The sequence below is a fragment of the Balaenoptera physalus genome, assembly GCF_965194825.1.
Source record: "Balaenoptera physalus genome assembly, chromosome: 14".
Taxonomy (NCBI): domain Eukaryota; kingdom Metazoa; phylum Chordata; class Mammalia; order Artiodactyla; family Balaenopteridae; genus Balaenoptera; species Balaenoptera physalus.
In genome coordinates, this window is record NC_138893.1 from 58,452,472 (window position 1) to 58,475,375 (window position 22,904).

General features: G+C 44.9%; 1 protein-coding gene and 1 pseudogene across 4 annotated transcripts in view; one reads left to right on the forward strand and one right to left on the reverse strand.

Annotated features, from left to right (window-relative positions):
• Positions 1–9,574, reverse strand: part of PCGF5 (polycomb group ring finger 5) — a 115,240-nt gene extending 105,666 nt beyond the window's left edge. For all 3 annotated transcript variants that reach the window (XM_082423942.1, XM_082423943.1, XM_082423941.1), the window contains exon 1: positions 9,434–9,574. The gene's annotated coding sequence lies outside the window, so the exon portion shown is untranslated. The remainder of the gene's footprint in view (positions 1–9,433) is intronic.
• Positions 7,643–21,171, forward strand: LOC309642339 (ADP-ribose pyrophosphatase, mitochondrial pseudogene; annotated as a pseudogene). The gene is made up of 2 exons (XR_014268604.1): positions 7,643–9,267; positions 15,450–21,171. The product of XR_014268604.1 is annotated as an ADP-ribose pyrophosphatase, mitochondrial pseudogene (transcript).
• Positions 21,172–22,904: the final 1,733 nt, after the last annotated feature.

Below are 22,904 nucleotides of genomic sequence, written 5' to 3' on the forward strand. Positions count from 1 at the left end.
CTTATTTTCAGCCCCATGCCCTGCTCCAGAGCCTCTAATTCCAGAGCCCTTCTGGGATTCTGAGGGATAAATTGCCTGTTTCTTCCCAGTATCTATTCCCAACCTCCTTTAAGGGCACTTAGGTATCAACTTTTTCCACTACACTAAGTCAGCTGCCACAGGTCTGTCTGCTTTTCATCCTCCAAAAATGTGTTGGTGTCTCCCATCTCTTGTTTACCATCACTCTAGTGGCGCTTCAGGAGGGACAGACAATAAACACAGGCTCAGTGCACCAAATTTCTGAATCCCAATAACTCAATCTTACAACCACAGAAACTGCCCCCAAAAGATGATCCTTTCCTTATCAATTTTTGAAACTCTTATACATTTTCTGTTTTTATAGATGCATCTGATTAGCTAAGATACTTTCCCAATTCTTTGAATGTTTACCATCATTTTCTGTCTTAATCATAAAAGCATAAAAAACAAAACAGAGAATCCTTTTCTGGATACCACAAAATACTTCTGATTTATTGACTCATTAATTAAGCCTTAAAAGATGGTAGAATTTAGAACACTAGATTATAATTAAAGAAAATACAGGTTGTCTTCATGCAATAAAGCTGTTTTCATTGACTCCTTCTTGCGACTTCAAATCTAGCCTATGGTGGCCTGAGCTGAAAGCTATTTGCCTTGATAATGTTCAAGTATTTCCAAGAAGACCTTTGACTACTGTACAAAGTCATCATCAGTACTGGAGTCTTAGTTATTTTGCTTCAAAAAACAGGCAAAGGAGGGATGATCAGAACAAATAATTAGGCATTAGAAGTTTTCTCACATCCAAAGGATCACAACTTTTTCACTCCCATTCAAATCTGAAGGCTCTAAGCCTGAAGATTTTGATCTTTAAGGCTGAAAACCCAGGACTTGTCCGAAACACTAAATTCATAGTTATAAGAAATAACTACAGAGTAAAACACTAATATTACACCTTTGATCTAATTCCACTCAAAGAAGCACATATTCTGGACCTGTCAATATTTATAATTGCCTCCTGCTACTACTCAAAACTTCCCTGAAAAGAAAACCAAGCATCTAACAAAGAAAAAAGACTCCTATGGTGGGTAGGGGTGGAGGATGAAATTGTCCTATTTCTTGAGCTGGGAGGTAGTTTCATGGATGTTCACTTTTTAATAATTCATTGAACTATACATTTACATTTCAAAAGTTATATATGTGTTATATTTTACAGTAAAAAAAAAAGACCTTTTTAACAGTTAAAAGAGAAACAGATAAAAAGGCAAATTTTTCATTTGTCATGAAACACAGTGTTTTAATCACACTTGGCCAGAATTGTTATACACACTGACATGGATAAAGGGAGAAAAGTTATCATGATTTACCTTTAGTGCCTAAACCAGGGTCCCATCAAATTTCAATAGTCATCTTAGTTGTTTTATTTGAAACATTTTATTTTTAAAAAGTTCTTAAACTTCAAAATTTACCTTGTATACCATATGGTGATATTGATACCTTACATTTGCATGACACTATTTATTTGCAAAGAGCTTTCACATCAAATACCTGGGAAACAGAACAGGCATTATGTTCTCCCATGCTGTAGATGAGGAAACTGAGGCATGTAATAGTTAATTAGTACGGTCACTAACAGTGACAGAATCAGGACAAATTCCAAGTGCCGTATGTCCAATGAAAGGCTCCTTAAACATTTTATGAGGAGAAAGAACTTTCCACTTTTCTAAAGTTCTGGATTCAGAAACAGGATATCAAAGCTGGTGGTCTCTGCGATGATATCTGTGAGCTTCCTGAGATTCCCCAGAGAGGAATGAGAAAACAAGTAGGCATTTCTATGAAACCGATGAACTAAGGACTATGCTCAAACCTTCTGAGTCATTTCACTCACTCCTAGTTAACATAAAAATGCACCTGCTGCCTCAGAAGTCAGTTTAACTCAAACACAACACAAAAGTTATGAGTGGTCTATAACCTGTTTCAAGGGGAACAAACGCCTCTCTGCCACTCACAGGGTTTCCAAAGGGGGGATATCCCCTATCCACGCCTGTCTTCTTGCCCTGCACCATACTCTCCCTACAGAGGAGGAGCAATTTATTTGCTTGGAGTGTGACAGCCATGGGTCTGTTTCTCAGTTTACAAATGGATGGAGTTTTTCTATCAAAGATATTTGGCATGAGAGATTTGGCCTCTTTTCTGTTTCTCTGTCTGAACAGTGAAAGGCAGAAACCTGGGTATTTCTGGCTGCTCTGCAGCCTCAAACTTTCCATCCAGTAGGCTGTTTCAAAGTCTAGCCTAGGGTGTAGAAGGTGCACAAGACCAGTGTGGGCTTCCCACCAAGCTGTGTCTTCCAGCCTAGGCTGCATCAATAACGAAGTTAATTTTTTGACAACCTGCTGCTTCTTATCTATTTTTTAATTAGTGGGGAAGAAGGGGTGCTTTCCATGTGTCCTCCTCAAAGACGCCATCACCTGCCTTTCGGTTAGAAGTCAGAGCACGTGGACACGACTCCACAGCTCTCCTCAGTGGCTTTCTGTGCCCGCAAACACTGGTGCTCTACAAGCAGTAGGCAGGCCGTGTGGTGAGGAAGCATTCTAAAACTTTGTTCAGTGGATACTTTAATTACTTCTTCTGTCCTGGAGGGCAATACTGAACTGAAATTCAGGGATTCCGGTTCTTTCCAGAGACAGCTCTGCCACATACATCTGCAGTCTGGGGCAGGTCTCAATTTTCCTAGAAAGCCTGTAAAAGACTTTAGCTTCCTCATCTTTTAAATGAAGGAATAACTTCCCTCTTTTAGGGTACTCTCCAACTCTACGGACTAAAAGCTCAGAAAGGCTTTAATAAATGTATTCCAGAATTTTTACAACAGCTATAGACATTGATATACATAATATAATCATTTGACACCCTGGCCTCATAGTTCCTGAAGATCAATGAGCTTCTACCTCATGCTGATGTCATTTCACCATTCCCAGGTTCAGCCAGGCTTTGAATTCACATGGTTGCTCATTACTGATCCCTCCATCATGATAAGCTACTCAAGAAGTCCCTCAGGCCCTTGGCCACCAGCCCCAGGACTCCCCTCCACACTCCCATTTCTCCCTTTCCTCCATTCTTGCCCAACCAGCCACTACACAGTCTAATCTCACATCTCCTGCTCATTCTCCCAGCCCATCAACACTAGTTTCACTTGCCTTCCTACTCAACCCGGGACCCATATGGAGTTGGCAGTTTGAACGATACTCACACCATCTCCACTTCCAATTTTCTCAGTATTGCTGGAGAAAGTCATAAATACAGGCATGACTCGTTCTATCACAAGGCTAAGGCATCTTTGCGACCTGTCAGGCCCTCATCACCTTTGGCTCTCGTCACGCTCATATCCACAGCTACTCCAAACCTTTCCCCCTCTCCTCCACCTCCCAGCTTTACCTCTCTCAACGTACTCTCAGCAAAGAGAACTGGCCTCCTCTGTTTTTCTTTCCTTTTTAAAAAGGGGAACCAACCCATTTAAAATGCAGTCACACTCCCTCCCAGCTTCCAACTTTCCTCTCTAAGTCTGTTTCTTTTTGCCTTCATTTAATCTTCTTCCCTCCATGTCACATCTGTTTTTCCATGAATAACTATCTTTGTCATGATCAAATGATTTAGTATTCCAAAAGGGACTTTGTTTTAGAATAAAAACAGGCATTATTTGTTATCCTATAACTGAACTGGGGTAGCAGGTGTGAACGGAGGCTGCCCTGGGCAAACGGGTGTGTGGTCACCTTCTCCAGCTCCCATCCCTCCTACCTGAGGAGCTCTAACCTGGAGCACGAACCACCCTCCCACTCCCTCTCCTGATGCTCAGCCTCTTCCTCTCCACTGACAACCACTCGACCCACAACACTCTCGGGCCTTTCTCACGGTTTTGTTTAAGACCGTCTCACTGGCCCTCTCATCACCTCAAGTTATCGTCCTCTCCAATTTTCACAGACCAATCCTCATTTACACTTACTCTCTCCGCTTCCTTGCTGCTCAGGCACCTCTCAGGTAGCTGGCTGACTTCCATCTCCACTGCCCAACTGCCCCTGATCCGCAAAGGTTACTGACAATGGTCTCATTGACAAATCTAACCTCTTCTCAGTCTTCAATCTCAGTGCCTCGACGTTATTTGTCCCGTCTAAATTCTCTTTCCTCACCTTCCTTTACCCTACCTTTTTCCTTGTTCTCTTCCAGCTTCTTTCCTCTTGGCATCCTGTCAGCCTCTTTCTGTCTCCCTCCAAACCCAAAAACATGGTTTTTCCGACTCTGCCCTGGTCTTTTACTCTTCTCACTCATACTCTGAACCCTTCTCACAGCTTCACCATCCCCCTCATAAGGATGCTCTCAAATCCATCTCTGTTTTTAATGGCTGCCATCCATTTGGATAGCTTCATAGGCACAAAGAAATTAACATATCCAAATCCAAACTTCCATTAGACAAATATTTACTGATTGCATACTACTTACAGGTGCTTTACTGGTGGCCTTTCCAACTATTTCAATTTCTGCCATCACCATCCAAAGTCACTCCGCTTCAGTCTCTGACTTCTCCCTCAATTCCCTCCTCCGGTTAGCCAACAAGTCCTGCTGCATTTACTATTTCTACAGGGTCTCACCCACCCAACTGCCCCCACTCTAATATAGGTTCTCACTGCTTCTCTCCCAGGAACTATTTTAATAGCTTTCAAAGTGGGATTATCCATGACTCCCCCAATACAGATTAATCTTCTTAAAGCATAGCTTTAATTCCCCCACTCAAACTACCTTTGATAGTTATCTACTGCCTACTAAACAGGCTCCTTAGCCCAGTGTTCAAGATGCCCACAATATGGTCCTAACTCTGCCAGGCAGCCTGCTGTCCCACTATCCTGCCTCAAGGCTCCTCACCCTCCAGCTTAACCACATTCCTCTCCATTCCTGGATATGTTCATATACTCTTTCCTTCAAGTCTTAGCACAGGCTGAGCCCTACATCTCTGCCAGTTGAAGTTCTACCAATTCTTTAAAGCTCAAGATTCCTTCACTAAATCTTCCCCAATTTTTCTGCCTAGAAATAGTGTGTTCCTTCCTTGAAATCACAAAACATTTTCTTGGGACTTCCCTGGTGGTCGGTCCAGTGATTAAGACTCTGTGCTCCCAATGCAGGGGGCACGCTTCAATCCCTGGTGGGGGAACTAAGATCCCGCATGCCGCCTGGCGCGGCCAAAAGCAAAAAACGAAAAGCAAAAGAAACAAAGTATTTTCTTTATGCCTCTGTAACAGTGCCTCCATATAATAAAGCCTTTGGTCACCTGTCTTATGCTCCCTACATGCCTCCTAAGCCTCTCAAAGAAAGGATGCCTATGTCTGATTAACCCATATACTCCTTATACTGCCTTATATATAGTAAGCTGAATGAGAGGTGGATATATTCAAGTTAACTCTGTATCCACCATATAGCATATAAAATAATGAAGATGTACTTAATATCACCAAAGCTAATTAAGCCAAATTCTTAGGAAGGCCTAGAAATTAACCATTTTTGCAGTTGCTCTTTAGATCAAGGATATATGAATCATTTCAACTAAAATTGTAGAACTGTGCATTCTTTATCAGTTCCTTAAACTATACAGTTAGATAAGATCTTAGAGATCATTTAATTCCTCTCCTTCCATGCCAATCACCAACTCTCCAGCTGATAAAACTGAAGCTTTAAGAAATTAAGCTGCTCCCCTGGTCACTTAAATCAGAAATCATAATACAACTGCTACCATTTATTAAGGGCCTAGTGTACATGAGGCACTTTCCATACCTTACCCCAGTGTCACAACAATCGTTCAAGGTAGGTGGTATTACCCCCATTCAGAGACAAGAGAATGGTCAAAAAAGTTAAGTAACTTGCTACAGAGAGCCCTGCTTGTTAGGGGCAGAGCCGAGCTTAGGTCCCAATTCTATCTGGCTGTACAGTCTAGGCTTTTCTAATTGGACACCGTGGCAAAGGCAAGACCTACCAGGTGTCCTGAAACAGCCTCCGATTGTTTCTTCAGTGAATAATTATGCCACCTAAGCAAGTGCTCACACTTACAAGTTGTAAGCCATTTTATTTGAAATTCTGGAGGCATGAAAATTAAACAGCAACCTCATTACTATAAAAGTTCTAAGGTTAATTACTGCCAACATTCTGACTCTCTTATCAAAAACATCTTCATTCTGGAAAAGAGATATGTTTTTCTGGTTTCTCAATCCTTAAATATATTCTCAACTTAAAATACATTTGTCCAACTACACCCAACAAGTATGTGTTGAGCCCCTAGATGTCCAAGGCACATCGGAGGCTACAAAGTTGAATACGACCTCATTTCACTCCCTGAGAGTTCACCAGCAAGAGGCAGACAGTCCACTAAGCAGAGGGACCACTCGTCCCCCAACTATAGGACCTCTGGCTGATTTGACGACTTCCAACAAGAAGTCAGGACCCTTGGTTCTAATCCCAGACCTGCACACTGGGCAAGTCATCTCACTGTGCCTTAGTTACCTCAGTAAAGGGACTGATAAAAAGGAATGAACTATGCCAACCAATTTCAAGGTCCCTTTTAGCTTTCAAACTGTATTATGTCTGAGCTCACTCTTGAGATTACACTTCTGAAAGTGCTCGCAGCTACTGCTATGGAAAGGGAACTCCTGGAAGCCCACTCTTCTTTGGCAGTGACTTTGGAGGCACTGAGTTCTGAAAATATTCCTACAAGTATAAAGCCAACTAATATGCCTCCAAAGTTTGTTATTTATAATTAAAAAGTTTACTAAAATTTATTCTCAAAGGAGGTAGTATGAAGCACGACATTCTAATCCTTCTTCCATTATATCACTGACATAGTTTTAACTTAATTCTTTACAATTAATTTAAGATGTTAAAATTAAAATATAATTTAAAATAACTCCTTCTATCTACTCTTCTACGGAGTTAAGCCATTGACACTAACAACAACAGAGTTAAGGCCCCTGCAGAGATGTGTATCTTGTATTTGTTTAGTTAAATTAATACTTCATAGTAAATGCTACCTACTATGGACCTTCCCAAACTGCAGCTCAATCTGAGGTTGGTGTGCAGGCAGTGGAGAGGGAGGAATATAGAAATATCAGTATCTCAAATACAAGTGGAAACATATAGCACTGTGGGAATCTGACTTTGCCCATTCCCTTTCAATATCCTGTACCTTTTTTTTCAACTAGCACAGATAATATTTTTAATCATCCATTAACTTATACAGCTAACACCCTTTCTCTCGACAAGGCTCCACATGCCTTGTACTCAGCATCTTAGGATATGATGCTCAAACCCATCTTGTGCTGTAAGTTAACAGCATAGAGGAGGAAATGAATCAATCAAAAGAAAACTGGAAGAAAAGAAATTAGAACTGTACCATCTTAGTGCCTTGCCCACACAAGGCAGTAAATTTCAACTGTCAAAGATAGTCCCACCAACAAATCAGGAAAAAGGAATTTATTCATTCACTAGTCAACAAATCCTGACTGCCTAATATGCCAGGCACTGTTCTAGGTGTTAGAGTTATAGCAATGAACAAATCAGGCAAAAATTCCTGCCAGAGTAGAGCTTACCTTCTAGTGCAGAGGGACAGGACTTAAAGAACACCCAAGAAAATCCTTTCAGATAGCGATTAAGTGCTATGAAGAAAATAAAATAGGACTGGGGGTGGTCCCTGGGGTGAGGGGTGAGAGGTTACTTAAGGTGATCAAGAGGGCCTTGCTGAGTAGATGCCGTCTGAGGTGAGTCCTAAATGATGAGAAAACTTTATTCTTAATCCTACAAGTGTGGGGGTATGGTGGGAATGAGTCAAGTTGAGTCTTCAAGGGTGGTCACAGTGGTCAAAAGTTCTTAATTTCTGGCAAACTAGGTTCCTTTTAGGATTTGGCTCATTAAAACAAAACAAAACAAAACCCAAAACCTAAACCTTTAAGTAGAACTCCTCTACTTAGGAGCCACTGATTTTTCTTTTAAGATCCACTAACTTTTAAACTTTTTGCTAATTACTTTATTGGTACTTAAGTAGAGGCAATTACTAGAAGGATTCCTTCAGAGCCATCCAGATTCTGAATGAGAGAGGATGCAACCCTGCAGCGAATCAGCGCTCCTCCACCGACTCATCAACACAGCCAGGTGGAATCTTGTAACTCTTCTAAGAACGGGAAACAAGCCTCGGGAAATGTGGGGACTCTGACACCCCCAAAGTTCCCCCAAATTGCGGAGGGAGGGGGGAAAATAAGCCGCCGCCCTTTTGCATTCCCTCTCCCGCGGCCCTCCAAGGCGTCACCGCCGAGGAAGGGTCGCCGTCCCTGGGTCAGAGGCACACGGCGAGTACGCGCGGGGTGGACCCCGCAGGAATCATCGGCGCCCAGTCTGCGAGCCGATGATTCATTCACCGCCCCGGAGCCCACGGCCACACGTTCCGGGCGCACTAGGACGGCCGCACACGCAGCTTCTTTAATATTAAACAAATGTTTCAAAGTACAAACGCCCGGAGCTAGAAACGAGTCGACCCAGGCAAGGCGGCGGAGAGGAAACGGCACGTTTCGGCCGCTGCCCGAGTGTTCCCGGGGGCGGGAGGGGAGCGGCGGGCACGTCGGTCCACCCGGCCGCCGCCCCGCACCTCCCCGTCCCCGGCAGGCGCGCGGGCAACACCCGCAGGGGGCGCGGAGGGCGCACAGGTGGGTCCCTGCCCGCCCTGCCTCCCGCCCCTCCCCGCCCCTCGCGGAAGGCCAACGCGCCGCCCGCTCGCCCCTTTCCTCTCCGTGACATCTTATATAATAACCCGAGCTAATCAAAACGGAAGCGACGCGCGCTGCCGGGGCCCGACTCCCGGCCTCCACTGGATGCTCGCGCCCCGAGCCCCCAGCCCCCCAACTAGGCGCCGGGGCGCGCGGCTCCGGGCGGGGGGAAGGGCCCGAGCGCCGCCTCGGCTCGTCCCTCCTCGGAGAAGGCGCTGCCGCTGCCGGTCCCCGTCAGGAAGCCGCGAGCGTCACAAACTGCGTCAGCTTCTTCAAACACGTTTCACGGGCTCCCTCCAGCCGGGGAGCCAGCCGCTCCGGCGGCCGGGCCGCAGCCGGGGCTGGCAGGAGCCCCTCCGGGGAGGAGAAAGTTCCTCGGGGCCCTCCCCTCGCCCGCCGCGCTTCCAGCCCCTCTCGGCGCGACGCCCGCCCCGCCGCGCAGCCCGCCGGCCCGCCCCGATGGCAGGTTAGGCAACTTGTGACCCCCAGGCGCCTGGCGGCCCCCTCCCGCTCACTGGGCTCCCCTGCCGCCGGGGGCCTCCTCCCGGCCCGGCGGAATACGGCGACGCCAGAAACTTCCCCCGGCCACGCCGGGCGGGGGAACCGCCCGCGTCCCGGCGCATCGCCCTTACCTTGCTCTCGGGAGGCCACGAGCCGGGCGGGCCGCGCGGGGCGCGTGGTGCGCGAGCGCGCGCGCGTGGGGCGGTAGGTGAGGGCGCCCGCGCCGGCGGGGGCGGGGCGGGGCCGCGGGCGGGGCGGTTGGGGGGGCGGCCCGGCGGGCGGGCGCGAGGCGAGCAGAGCCGGCGGCGGCGGCGGCGGCGGCGGCGGCGGCGGCGGCGGCGGCGGCGGCGGGCGCGGGGCGAGCGCGCCGAGGGGGCGGAGGAGTTGCCGTGGGTTTGTTTACGCATTGCTGCCCGGCTCGGGGCACAGCCCGCACTCCCTGATTGGACACAAACTGGGGCACAGCCTCTCGCCGCCGCCCGCCAGGCCTCCTCGAGCAGCCGCCGCGCAGCTCCCGGAGCGCCCTGCCCGGCACGGCCCGCGGCGGCGTCCGGGCCTGGAGGGGACGAGCCGCGGCGGCGGCCGGGCGCGGAGCCCGCACGTTGGACCGGGGCTCGAAAGCGCCCACCTGTAGGGGCCCGACCTTGGCAAGGAGAAATTCGAAACTTCGGAGGCTGGAGTCCTCGTATCTTCCAGCCGTAGAAGGAACCCCCCCCCTTACCACCCCCCCCCCGCCAACACACACACACACACACACACACACACACGGAGGACGCTTGCCCTTGGTGGAGAGAAAAGCCGCTCAATTGAGGTTTACATGCCCCTTTGGTGATGGTCAAGCTGAGGCTTCCCATTATGAGCTATCTCTGGGACCTCGCAGTTCCTTCGCCTGTCTCCAGGTTCTCTGCGTGTAAATCCGTCCTCTGCGCAGAATTCAAAGTTGCCATCCCAGAATTGACCTTGCCACATGATGCTCAATATCCTCCGATGACTCCCGTAGCCTCAAACCCCAATTGCTTAGTCTCAGAGTCTTCCATAGCTGGGCCTCCACCTTTCAGCCTCTTTTCCAGTGCCCAACCCTCTCCCCCAAAACCCTTGTCTACAGACAACACCTCAGATGCCCCTGTTCTTTCACAATTGATTTTGATCCTGCTCTGTTCTCTGCCAGAAGACCCGTAGCCCCCTCTACCTGTCAAACTTTAATAGACTCAACTTGTCCACCATCTCTGTGCAGCCTCCCCGACGCCTGTGCAGAATCCTCCCTTGTGGCTGCCATCAGCCTGGCCTGAGGGTCAGTCGTGTGCCCACTCAGTGTCCCCACTAGGCTGTGAATTCCTAAGAACAGGAACCTGGTTTTAACAGGGCTCTGGGGATGGGAGAGATGAACGCCCGAAGAATAAAATTGAGTGTCTGCAGCTCTGCTGGAACTGCAAAAACTCATGAGAGTATCAAAAGGGTCTCTTGATAGACCATCCACAAACCTTATCTTGCAAAAAGCAAACACTTCCAAAAACTGAGAATGTCCTCCCAATATGTCTCTGTGTCTCCGCCTCACCACACCTAGCTATGGGCCCTCTATACTCATCATGGGCACTTAATAACCCTGGGAGGAATAAAACTGAGATGTTCCTTATACTGAGGTTCAAGGTGATCAAAGTGAGTACAGTAAATCATGAAGGAATGGACACGAATGGCCACAAACCCAGTCATTTTACAGATAATTCCCTGGCTAGAGTTCCTCAACTCTGGCAGCCACTGTGGATTCATCACTCTCTAATCAAACACTAGAGAAGTGGCCCCTGACCCTTTGTAACTCTTGGGATGGCTGGATTTCTTTCTCTCACGACATGCATGGCTTTCCCTGAGAGAGCTGTCTTTGAACTCCAAGGGTGAATCCAAGTGAAAGTAAAGTTTTCTTTTCCAGGTACTTCAATAGTGATAATTTAATGCAGTGCATTAGTTACAAAGCTGTTGAAAGAACTAGAATTACAACCAGGAGAAGGTGAGGCAACCCTGAGATTAGCAACTGCTGGGTACATCTCTTCCCCTAGGGCTGGAGGGACAAAGGGAGGAGGCTGCCAAAACCATGAAGGCTTGTCCAGTGGGAGCTGGAGCCATGAAGGAAGTGCAACTACTGCTGGAGATGCCTCCCAAAGCAGAGAGAGTGGAAGGAATCCCCTGGCTCCTTCCTTCCTCTCACCTTCCAGGACCACCCAGTGGTAGAAAGCAGCAGAGGGCAGGGGTCAGAACCCCTCCAATAACAGATGAGAACAGAGAAACGAGAAGGAATCTGAGAGCGCTCTGGACTTGGGTGCTTCACTTGCTTACCTCCAGGACTCTTCCTCTGGGGGATGGGTTTTGCCAGGGCAGCGCAAACTTTTTCTTTCCAAGCCCCAGAACTCCCTTCCTCTTTCTTCTTCTCTTTGCCCTTTTGCTTCCACTTCTCCTTCCATCCTCTTCTCTCCCATGACTCCTGTATGTTTACTTTTTCTCCCTTACTTCTCTATCTCTGGCTCTCATTTTTCTCCTTGCGTTCCCATATACCTCCTCCTGACCTCTTTTTCCCCCACTGAGTCCCGTCCCACCTCTGCTTGTCCTACTCCTTCCTGGGCAGGCGGGCAGCCTTCTTCAGCATGAAGGAGATGAGCGAGTTCCTATGTAGGTAATGGAGTTCGGAACTATCACATTGTTGCCTCTCTAGACACTATTTCACCTATGTTATCTCATTTTAATCCTCACCTCACACCTACTAGCTAGGCATCATTGAATAGAACTTTGGTGGCTTCATGATTGTGTATCTCAGGAAAGGGTTTGCTGGTGTGGGTCACCAACGACACTGCTGATGGTCCTCTTAACCTTCCTCATCTCCAAGTGTTTCCCTCCACCCTTTCTTCTCCTTATCCTACATCTTTTCCTTTCATTAACACAGATATTTTTGCTAGATCCCACCCCCCAACAGTCTAATACATCTCCAGTCTAAATCTCCAAAGATTGAGAATGGCTACTTGAAAGAGGTGGCATTTCAGTTGGTTTCTGAAGACTGGGTAGAATTTCAATAGATGGAGATTGAGGAAGGACATTCTTGGTGGAGCAGCGAATAATATGGTCCAACTCGAATGAAACACAAGAGATGGCTAGGAAATAAGACCAGATTTCAGAAATTTGTCTTTGGAGCTCAGTTCTCTAAGACAGACCACCCAGAAACAGAGATTAACCCCAAGTATATTAAGTACAGGTATAATTCATATAATTAGAATCATAACATTTTAAAGCCAGAAAGAGATCTAGACATTGTCTGACCCAACATGTCCATTTTTAAGGGAACTGAGGCCTCAAAGACTTAGGTAACTAGTATATCATAGTAGTTAACCACAGGCATTAGAGTTTGACTACCTGTATTCAAATCCCTGCTTTGACAAATGTTAGGTAATATGATCTTGAAGTTATCTGTGTTTAAGTTTCCTCATGTATGAAACAGGAAACATGATAGAACCTACCTCAGTGGGTTGTTGAAAGAATTAAATGTTTTTACAAGTAAAACACATAGCACAGTACCTGTCATATAGTCTGTCTTCAATAAATATAGGTGAGTATTGTAACGTTTTCCTATAGTTATTCAGCTAGCAAATATCAGAGCCACAACTAGTCCCCCAAATCTTTTAAGCCATAGTTGAATATCCTCTCCATCACTAGAAGTTATGTCTCAGGGTCCTTGTTGAATGCCATCTATGGGACTATGGTGCTCCTCTGGTCTGCTGTTTAAAGAAGTGCTCAGTTATCCTTCTAGCTCCCATTCCTCTACATTTCCACCAGCCTCAGCAATCCCACTGTGCGGTCAGTCCTGCATATGTGAAGTTCCGCAAGAGGAGAGGGACGTGAAAAATAGCAATGGACGTGTGTTTCGTAGTCAACAATATAGCTGACAAGTTCTGATATAGTCAAATTTTACTAATTTAAATTTCAAAGGACCAAAAAAATCATTTAATTAAAGGAGTTGGAATGATCTGTCATTCTGCAGCCAATGGAGTATCAAAGCTGCCAGTTTAAATTTTGGTGGATCCTTAGGGGAACTCACTGAGATCAAGAAAAAGCCTTCCTTGAATCAAGTGTCCAATCCTTCAATGAGATTGTGATGGTAGAGAATCTTCTTTGTCCCTCCACCTTTCCTTTCTGAGTCTCTGGTCCCGCTTTTCAAAACTCCCCCAGCTCCATGACCTTCATGAAGCCCACTCTCTGGACTGTAAGCATCTCGAGGCAATGAACCACAATCTACTAACCTTTTCACCTCTGGAACGTAGCTCGGGCACAACAGGAGCCCACACATCGCTGAACTGACTGATGTGAGCAATGCCACACATATCAAAAGGATATGGAATCTAAGGGAAAAAAAAAAAAGGTCATGAAGAACCTAGTGGCAAGACGGGAATAAAGACACAGACCTACTAGAGAATGGACTTGAGGATATGGGGAGGGGGAAGGGTAAGATGTGACAAAGTGAGAGAGTGGCATGGACATATCTACACTACTAAACATAAAATAGATAGCTAGTGGGAAGCACCGCATAGCACAGGGAGATCAGCTCCGTGCTTTGTGACCACCTAGAGGGGTGGCATAGGGAGGGTGGGAGGGAGGGAGATGCAAGAGAGAAGAGATATGGGAACATATGTATATGTATAGCTGATTCACTTTGTTATAAAGCAGAAACTAACACACCATTGTAAAGCAATTATACTCCAATAAAGATGTTAAAAAAAAAAAAAAAGGATCCCTTCCACCTCCTCCTCCAAAGCTTTGTCTCCTCGGTTGGTTGTCCTTAGCTAGTTGTCAGCCTGCTTCACTAATTCACCAGAAAGCATGACAACAGCTGAATGTGAAATAAATGTGCATTTTACAAGACAAACCACATTCAAAGGGATTTATTTTAATGGTGGAAATCCAGGCAACATTTTAAGAGGATCAGAAAGATATTTTTGGGGCAGCTGGACTTTCGTAACACCTTCACATCACACCACACAAACTGAAGTTTATCTCTCTGACAAATAAAGGCTACTTGACTTTGATTCTTATACATTTTAGTTTAGATTTCTTGGGTTAATTTGGAGACAGCCTCCATTCTAGATATGACTATATTAATTATCCCACCTAAGTAATTTCTTAAAAGGCACAGTTTTCTTTAATCTTAAAAATGTCAATCATTGTCCCATTTTCCTCTTTTACATCAAAGCCAGACTAATGACCCAATATCTTGAGCACTCACTGACTCTTTAAGCCCCGATATTTCTTCCACTTCCTCTATTTCATTTACATGCATCCTCTAGGAAGCTGGAAGGAATCCAAAGGATTAATTCTAGATCAACTCCTCATTTTGTAGGAGAGGAAACTAAGGCACAGAGATGTCAGTGGCAGAATCTCGAATTCCCAGCCATCACCCCATGCTCTGTCCATCTAAAAGCGAACTCCCCATTGCCAACTGTCCTCCTGACTTCCCTGTTTCTACCTGTTACCACCATCCTTTGGGCCCTTTAAGATTAAAATGGGTGGTCTTTGACTCTTCCTTCTCTTCAGGCCTCCCCCTTCCACGTCAGGATATCTCTGACTTGTTTTTCTAGTCTGAACTGGCCCATGATTCAGGGCATTTTCTCTTTACAATTGTGTCACTACAATAAGGTTGCTAATGGTTTCATTGTCTCTCACCAATCTCTTCCTCTTATACAGAGTGAACCTAGCAGAACCATCTTAATATAACTTAAATTTTTTAATAGGTATAATAAAGTGGTGACATTTTGCCATATAAAGTCAAATCCAACATGCATTTATACTATCAATGAAATACAAGTTTATTATTGTCAAGCTTTTCCAATTCTGAAACATATACCAGTAACTAACTGTGTGACTTTAGGCAAGTTATTTAACTTCTGTGAACTGCCATATCCTCAGTCTGTTAATTGGTGATATTATTAGTATATGTGCCTAACTCATAGGGTTGTTTGAGAATTAGGTGAAATAATAAATGTAAAGTAATTAATAATAATCATTGTAATAGGTAATATTTGTTGAGGTCTTACTATGGGTCAGGCATTATTCCAAGCTCTTTAAATGAATTATATCACATTGACCCTTTAACATAGATTGCATTATTATTTCTAGATGAGAAAACTAAGGTCCAAAGGAGTTCAGAAACTTTCCCAAGATCAACAAGCCAAGAAGAGGCTGAACCAGGATTCAAAACTGGGCAGTCAAACCTGGGCGAACCTGTAAGCCACAGACTGGTACATAGAAAGCACTTAGTAAATGATAGTTATTTTATTGTTGTTATTTGTTATGAGTATTATCACTTTAAAGAGAGGAGAAACCCTTTTCTCTGCCTTCCTTCCAGATTTCTTTCAGAAGTTGAGTCTTAGCATCACTTTGGGAAGAGGTGGATAATTCATGATAATCCAGTTGGCTTGGTACCACTTGTTTCTGCTTCCCAAAGTGAGGTTGGAAGGATGATCAGGGATTCTTGCGCTGCTAGGGCCCTGTAATCACCCTGGTCCTCCCCGTCCCCATAATATTCTTGATAAAATGGGAATCACACAGGCAGTCTCTAGTCCAGGAATAGTTCATAGTGACAGGTCAAAGATTTGTTCTCTGATTGTACTTAGAGTTCCTTTAGGGATTTCTCGTGGATGGGACCAGAACATTCTCTCTGTCTAGTTTTGTTTGTTTTTCTGCCTCAGAAGACAATTTAGGAAAGAGAATCTCCCCAGTGGTTTCCCAACAAATAATTCTTTTGGTCTCTATTATAGTATTTCATTTCCTTCCCTTAGGGCACCTTTTGCACTGTGATCATCAAATGGTCTGATTTAAGTCTTCTTCCCTTTGATGATGCTAAAAGCAAAACAAACCCCTCATTACTGGTTTTGATGTTTCTTTCCAGGTGCTCCATCAATTCTTCTTTGGCCCAGTATTCTGAATTTACTTGACACACCATGCCTTCCTTGCTCCCTTGCCTTCCTTGAGTGTCATTGCCCCCTGGCATCTGGTTGTTTATATTTGAACATCTGGTCTTTTTGCTTCATAGCATTTGACCTTGGCCTTCCAATGATGAGATTTTCATACATCCTGGAATCATACAATTTTAAAGCCAGAAGGACTTTTGTAGATAACAGAGGCCATCTGATTCTTTTTATATGAAGAATCACGACCCAAGGAAGCCAAGGTCGGATGCAGAGCTAAACAGCCTATGATGGGGAAGCTAGAACCAGACCCAATACTTCTGCTTCATTTGTTTCTTGCGAGTTAGATTATGATACCTGGAAATAATAATATGAGGAATTTACAAGTGTCTTCTCCCAAAATGTTTAAATTTTCATGTCAGTGGTTTTCCTAATACATTTCCGGGAGGCTCAGAAATAATATGAGGAATTTACAAGTGTCTTCTCCCAAAATGTGTAAATTTTCATATCAGTGGTTTTCCTAATACATTTCCAGGAGGCTCAGAAGAATAGGAATTCCATGATTGAAAAAATGAAGCCATAAGAAGACATGAGTTTCAGAGCTGGGACCATGTCCCTTAATGATTATCTTTCTTTTCTAGTGGTACTTTGTACAGTGCACACAGCAAATTCTCAACAATGATGACAATGGTTAATGATGACCAGATCTCATATTTGTCTGCTTTCAATCCTCTTCTACCATTTTGTTCTCTATAGTCCCAGCTGTTTCTGGGTTTCAAGCCTTTTGGAAGCCTGGCTCATTCAGTTTATGAGGGTGATGAGTGGGTATTCAGTAGCTGTCTTCCAATAGTGATGATGATGACGATAACTTCAAATGATTAGAGATCTACCCCGAAGCACACATATGTATTTCGAAACTCTTCTAAACTTGAGGAAGTGTCTTCTTAAAATAATACCAGCTATTGCATTCTCTAGTCAGGTAGTTTGGAAAATACTGGATGAAACAGAATTAAACTGTTGGGTTGATTTGTTTCTACTGGAATTCACAGGATCTTTAAAACATTCTATGAATCCTAAATTCTTAAAGGAGGGTGATAAAATATGTAGAATTTCCCAAACATATTTGACCATCAAATCATTTATTCCTTGAACATCTTTCTCATAGGAGTGGTGTAACATGGAACAAATTTTGGGAAATGTTAAATATCCTTTGGGTTTAAATTAGAGCATATAGTACTCCATTTGTCCTAGAACTATCTGTTTCAAATGTTCAGAGACCTTTCCCTAGGGTTTGTTTTCTTAGATACAATGACTTAGCCTGTACCGCTGCTTCACATATCATTTCAGGACCTAGATGCTGTTGTTTTTCAGCCTGAATTTTTCCAGACAGAGAATCGTAGCTTATTTAACTCTGGTCTTATATGTGAGCCACACTCAATTCCCATGATCATTTCAACTGTCCTGTTCTGATCTACAGTTTGCAAGGTGCAGGGTCAAAAAGTTAATGATAACTACAGTAATGACAACTAGCATTTTTGAATATGTATGATGGACTGGTTATTTAACAGCTTTACATGTAACAACCTACTTAATTGTCACCAGAATTCTATGAGGTAGATATTTCTATTTCCATCTTATGCTTGAGGAAACTGAAGTGAGCTTATGTAACTTAAGTAACTTTGCCCAAGAAGATCCCAGTTAAGGAGGGAAAGCTGGGACTTGAACCTGATTGTGTTCAACTCTTAAGGATTACTGTGCACTGCCCTTCCCATGTTACTCCTATTTTTTTTTTCTTTATTTATTTTTGGCTGCGTTGGGTCTTCATTGCTGCACGTGGGCTTTCTCTAGTTGTGGCGAGCAGGAGCTGCTTTGTTGTGGTGCGCAGGCTTCTCTTTGCAGTGGCTTCTCTTGTTGCGGAGCATGGGCTCCAGGCACGCAGGCTTCAGTAGTTGCAGCATGCGGGCTCAGTAGTTGCGACACATGGGCTTAGTTGCTCTGCAGCATGTGGAATCTTCCAGGCCCAGGGCTCGAACCCGTGTCCCCTGCATTGGCAGGTGGATTCTTAACCACTGCGCCACCAGGGAAGTCCCTACTTCTATTTTTAAATGTATGTGCTGCCTCCTCAACCAGAATCCTTTAAGAGCAGAGGCCATATGGTCCAGACCTCAGTACAATCTTCTGTGCTTGACAGCTCCTGGTATGCGGTATCTATTACTCCTTTGAACATAAAGCTTATGCAACCTGCCTAAGCCATTCAGCTAGTAAAATGATGGGCCTGAGATTTGGAACCATCCGCCATACCATGTGTGCACACCTCATAGATTTCTCACCAGGACCACGCAGGGTGCACCAAGTGAGCTTTCTCCTTCAAGGGCATCCTCACCAGGCTTTTGAGTATCCCAGATAAGGAGCCTTTTGTCCCCCAGAGCCTCCAACACATTCTTTCTGCCTTCTCCCAAACAGATACTGGTCCTAGACTAGTGAACTAAGTCTACCCATAAGGCTAATACCCTGCTAAGCAAGAAAGCACTTTTGTTGTTGTGTGCTGATTTTGTTGGTGATGTTTGAACAATGTTCTCAACCCTTTAGAATCCCTTCCAGACGTTGAAATCTTTCAATGTAATGAAGTACAAACGCAGCAATGGCCCCAAGGGGGCGCTGGGCGGGGTTTGTGGTGAGGCCCTCATCCCCCGCTGCTCAGCTGTGCCGTTGGCCCCCTACTGGCAAGTTCAGGAGCCCTGCCCTTGCGACTGGAAGCGCCCCACCTGAGAGCAACGGAAATCCTTACAGCCTGCTGGGTGCTGAATGGCTGGACACTGCCTGGCAAAGGCTTTAGCGACCGTGTCTCTCTCTGTGGCCTTGGCCTCTGCGGCAGTCAGGCCCAGCAGCTGCCCTAACATCTCAGCCGGCTACAGCCCGTTTTCCTCACATGGGTTTCCTCCAAATTTCATCATGTCCGTTTCAAACGGCCCTGCTGAGACGCCCCACAAGAAGGCCAGGACATCGCCTTACCCTGGCTGTAAAGTGGGGCGAAGCCAGGTCCCCAGCGAGAAAGTGAGCTGGCTGGTTGCGTGGCCAGAGTACAAGGCTGTCGAGTACACTTCCGGCTCAGTCTTGGCCGGACCCAGGTGGGCAGACCCTCTGTTGGGTGAAAGAAACTTCTCTCTTAAATTTAATGAAAAGGATGGGCATGTTGAGAGAAGGAGCCAGAACGGTTGGTATGAGGTTGAAAATGGTAGACCTAGAAATCCTGCACGTCGGCCAGGGCTGGTTGGCTGAGGGCTTTTGGGGCGTTGGGGCCCCAATCATGCTGCAGATCCCATCTTAACCAGGTGGAAAAAGGATAGCAAGGGAAATACAGTTACCCACCCTGTTTCTGGGAGAAACATCCTGCAATTTGTAGCCAACAAAAGGAAGGACTGTGGGGCATGGGCCATCCCAGGGGGGATGGTGGATCCAGGAGAGAAAATTAGTACCACAGTGAAGAGAGAATTTGGTGAGGAAGCCATGAACTCCTTACAGAAATCCAGAGCAGAAACACAGGAGATGGAGAAACAATTGCACAAACTATTCAGCCAGGAACACTTTGTGGTCTATAAAGGCTATGTGGATGATCCTCGGAACACGGTAACACGTGGATGGAGACAGAGGCTGTGAACTACCATGATGAAAGCTACCTCTGGAAGCTGGTGACGATGCCAAGAAAGTGGGATGGGTGGACATTAATGATAAACTCAAGCTTTATGCCAGCCACTCCCAACTTACTCAACTTGTGGCTGAGAAACGAGGTGCCCACTGGAGTGAAGACGTGTACCCCAACTGCCATGGGTAGTGGCATGGAGTCTCATGCAAGCCATAGGCCTTCAGATGAACACAGGTAGATAAGAAGCAAACAGCTCAGAACTCCCAGTGAACAGGAGAGGAGGATCACTTCTTTTGGTGATTATTTCCCAAACTGTTCACAGGCTGGAGGCTTTGTATCAGGGAATAATATTAGACTCATATGGGGGAATGGAATCACAAACTTTTTGGCTTTCTAATTGGAAGAAGAATATAGTATACATTGTATACATTGTATACAATGTATACAATGTATACATTGTATACATTGTATACATGGCTGTATACATTGTATACAGCCATGTTATATACATTGTATAATGGCTGTATACAATGTATACAGCCATGTTATATACATTGTATACATTGTATACATGGCTTTAACCAAATCATACACCTAATGCTCTTTGAAGAATTACGGGTAAAACAAAGATAAATTCTTACCCACCATAGCCTCTACTTTTCATCCAGCTTGCATTTGTCAGTTCTTTCTTTCTCCTGATGTGTTAGACTGTGGTTTAATCTAATGTATAATCCGATTTTTGGGTTAACATTTGTTTTTCAAATTTAGCTATATGTGATCTTGTATTCACTGCTTTCAAGTACAGAAGCTCTTTGGTTATTCTTGTTTTAGAACCTTCAGTTTTATGGGAAAAGTTCCATCTCTATTTTAGTCCATAAGGATCAAGTACTTATGAACCAGGAAAAAAAAATGCAGTGACAAAATGAGCTTAATATCCATCCCTCCCTCTGGTTATCACAACTGTTCTGTCTGAACAGAATGGGGCTAAGCTCAAGACATTTGTTCCCTCTCATCTCAGAGGATGAGACCCTCATCTCAGAAGACCCTACAAATGCCAATTCCTGGCACGAAGAAGTCTCTATCAAGGAGATGTATGTAATCACAGCCTAATAAAAATATAATTCACATCTACCTTTTCTCCATTAAAAAAAAAGCCCAATGTATAAATGAGAAAGTGTTTATAGTTAGTTTGCAAACAGAGATGCCCCCTGACAATCAAGAATGAGGGGATCTCAGTAGCAACAAATAGGCCAGAAATACATTTCTTCCCTCTCATCACCTAAAACAAGCAAGTTAACTTTATTTGTATGTAACACAATTATGGAAAATTAACTCAAACCACTGTGATGAACCTTTTATGGCTAAAGGGGAAAACTATTTGTAGTTTTGTAGGCATTGATAATCTCATAAGAAAACACTTCCATAACAATATCTAACACTTATATCCCACTTACTGTGTGCACACACTCTTTTAAGTGCCTTATTATGGTGACTTATTTATTCCTAAGGATCCCCCTAAGAGGAGGAGGGTACTCTTACCTCACAGGCTGGGCTCTCTAGGAAGCAGACTCTGTGAGAGGGTGATTAGCACTGCAAGTTTCTCAGAGAGAGGTCTTGGGATACACTCTTGGGGAAGGGAGGAGAAGGAAGCAGGATTGGGCAGGGTGAGATGTTGAGGTTGAAGCCCAGTGAAGCCTTCAGTCAACCCCACATGGAGCTCTGGAGCTGGGAAGGCTCTTCCAGCTGCCCTGAATTGGGGCGAAGGTTCAGGCCTTTCTACTCTTTTTTGATCAGTCATTGGATGTGGGCTGCCTGTGGAAGCGGGTGTGACCTTAGGAGAGACAGTTTTCCTCAGCCATGGCAATGCCCAAAGAGGGCTAATAGGTGAATGCCATCTTCTGGAAACACTCCAGCAGCTGAGAAGAGGAATCTGGGGAAGGGAAGGGGCAGGCGCTACAGGGTCTACTGTATATCATCCCCCTATTTTACGGATGATATAACTAAGGCACAGGGAAGTTACGGAACTTGCAAGCTACACCACCAGTGAGTGGCAGGGTGGCAGGTTTTTGGGCTCAACAGTCTACCCCCTTGGCCGCAATACCATAGTCCCTCCAATAGTTACCCTCCTATAGTCCCCAGGTGCCCTGTGCACTGTTCCTTTAAGAAAAGAAAAGAAAAAGAAATCACCATGATATCTCTAACTACGTGCACATTTGGTCAGAGTTTCCTTTCCTAAACCTGAAGGACATGTGCACGGTTTCATTTATTTTCCTCGTGAAAGATGTCGTATTTACAGGGGTGATGACAATTGTAAAAAGGTTCACCCATGGATGCCCACCATTGTTCACGCTCAGGAACAAATTTAATACATCACTTTTCTTTGTGACTTCTATAACTGCTTGTTTTAAGGATGGAGCCATCTGTCCTATATATTAGTCTCAGCTCAGTAACTTTTCCAGGTGAGATACGCTCCCTGTCTTTATTTGAATCATTGGGGCACCTGGTTGGTCTAACATATTTTGAATGTTCCTAAACGTCATTATTTTTCCAAAATGTAAGTTCCTGAAAAAAATACACGTACACACACACACACACACACACACCCTGAAATAATGAAGGTCTAATGTCTCTAATGTATCCAAAACAGAATTCTTGATTTTTTTTCCCCAAGAATACTGTTCCTCCATCACTCTTCCAAGGTAATTGGCACCCAAATCCCTCCAAGTTGCACAAGATAACAAGGAATCCTAGATTCCTTGCCTTCCCTCACCTCCCACATACAATCCATCTGCAAAATTTAGTCAGCTCCACCTTCAACACAATATATCTGGCATCATTCACTGCTTTCCACTTTCAGTGACCACCCTAATCAAGCCACCAACCTCCTTCTCTAGACTGTCGAAGTTGCCCCCAACAGGCTTCCCTCTTTCCACTCTTGTCTACCTGCTGGTCATTTTCCACAAAAAATGAAACAACATTTTTAAGAATGTCAGTCACATGTCCAACCCCTCTTAAAACCTT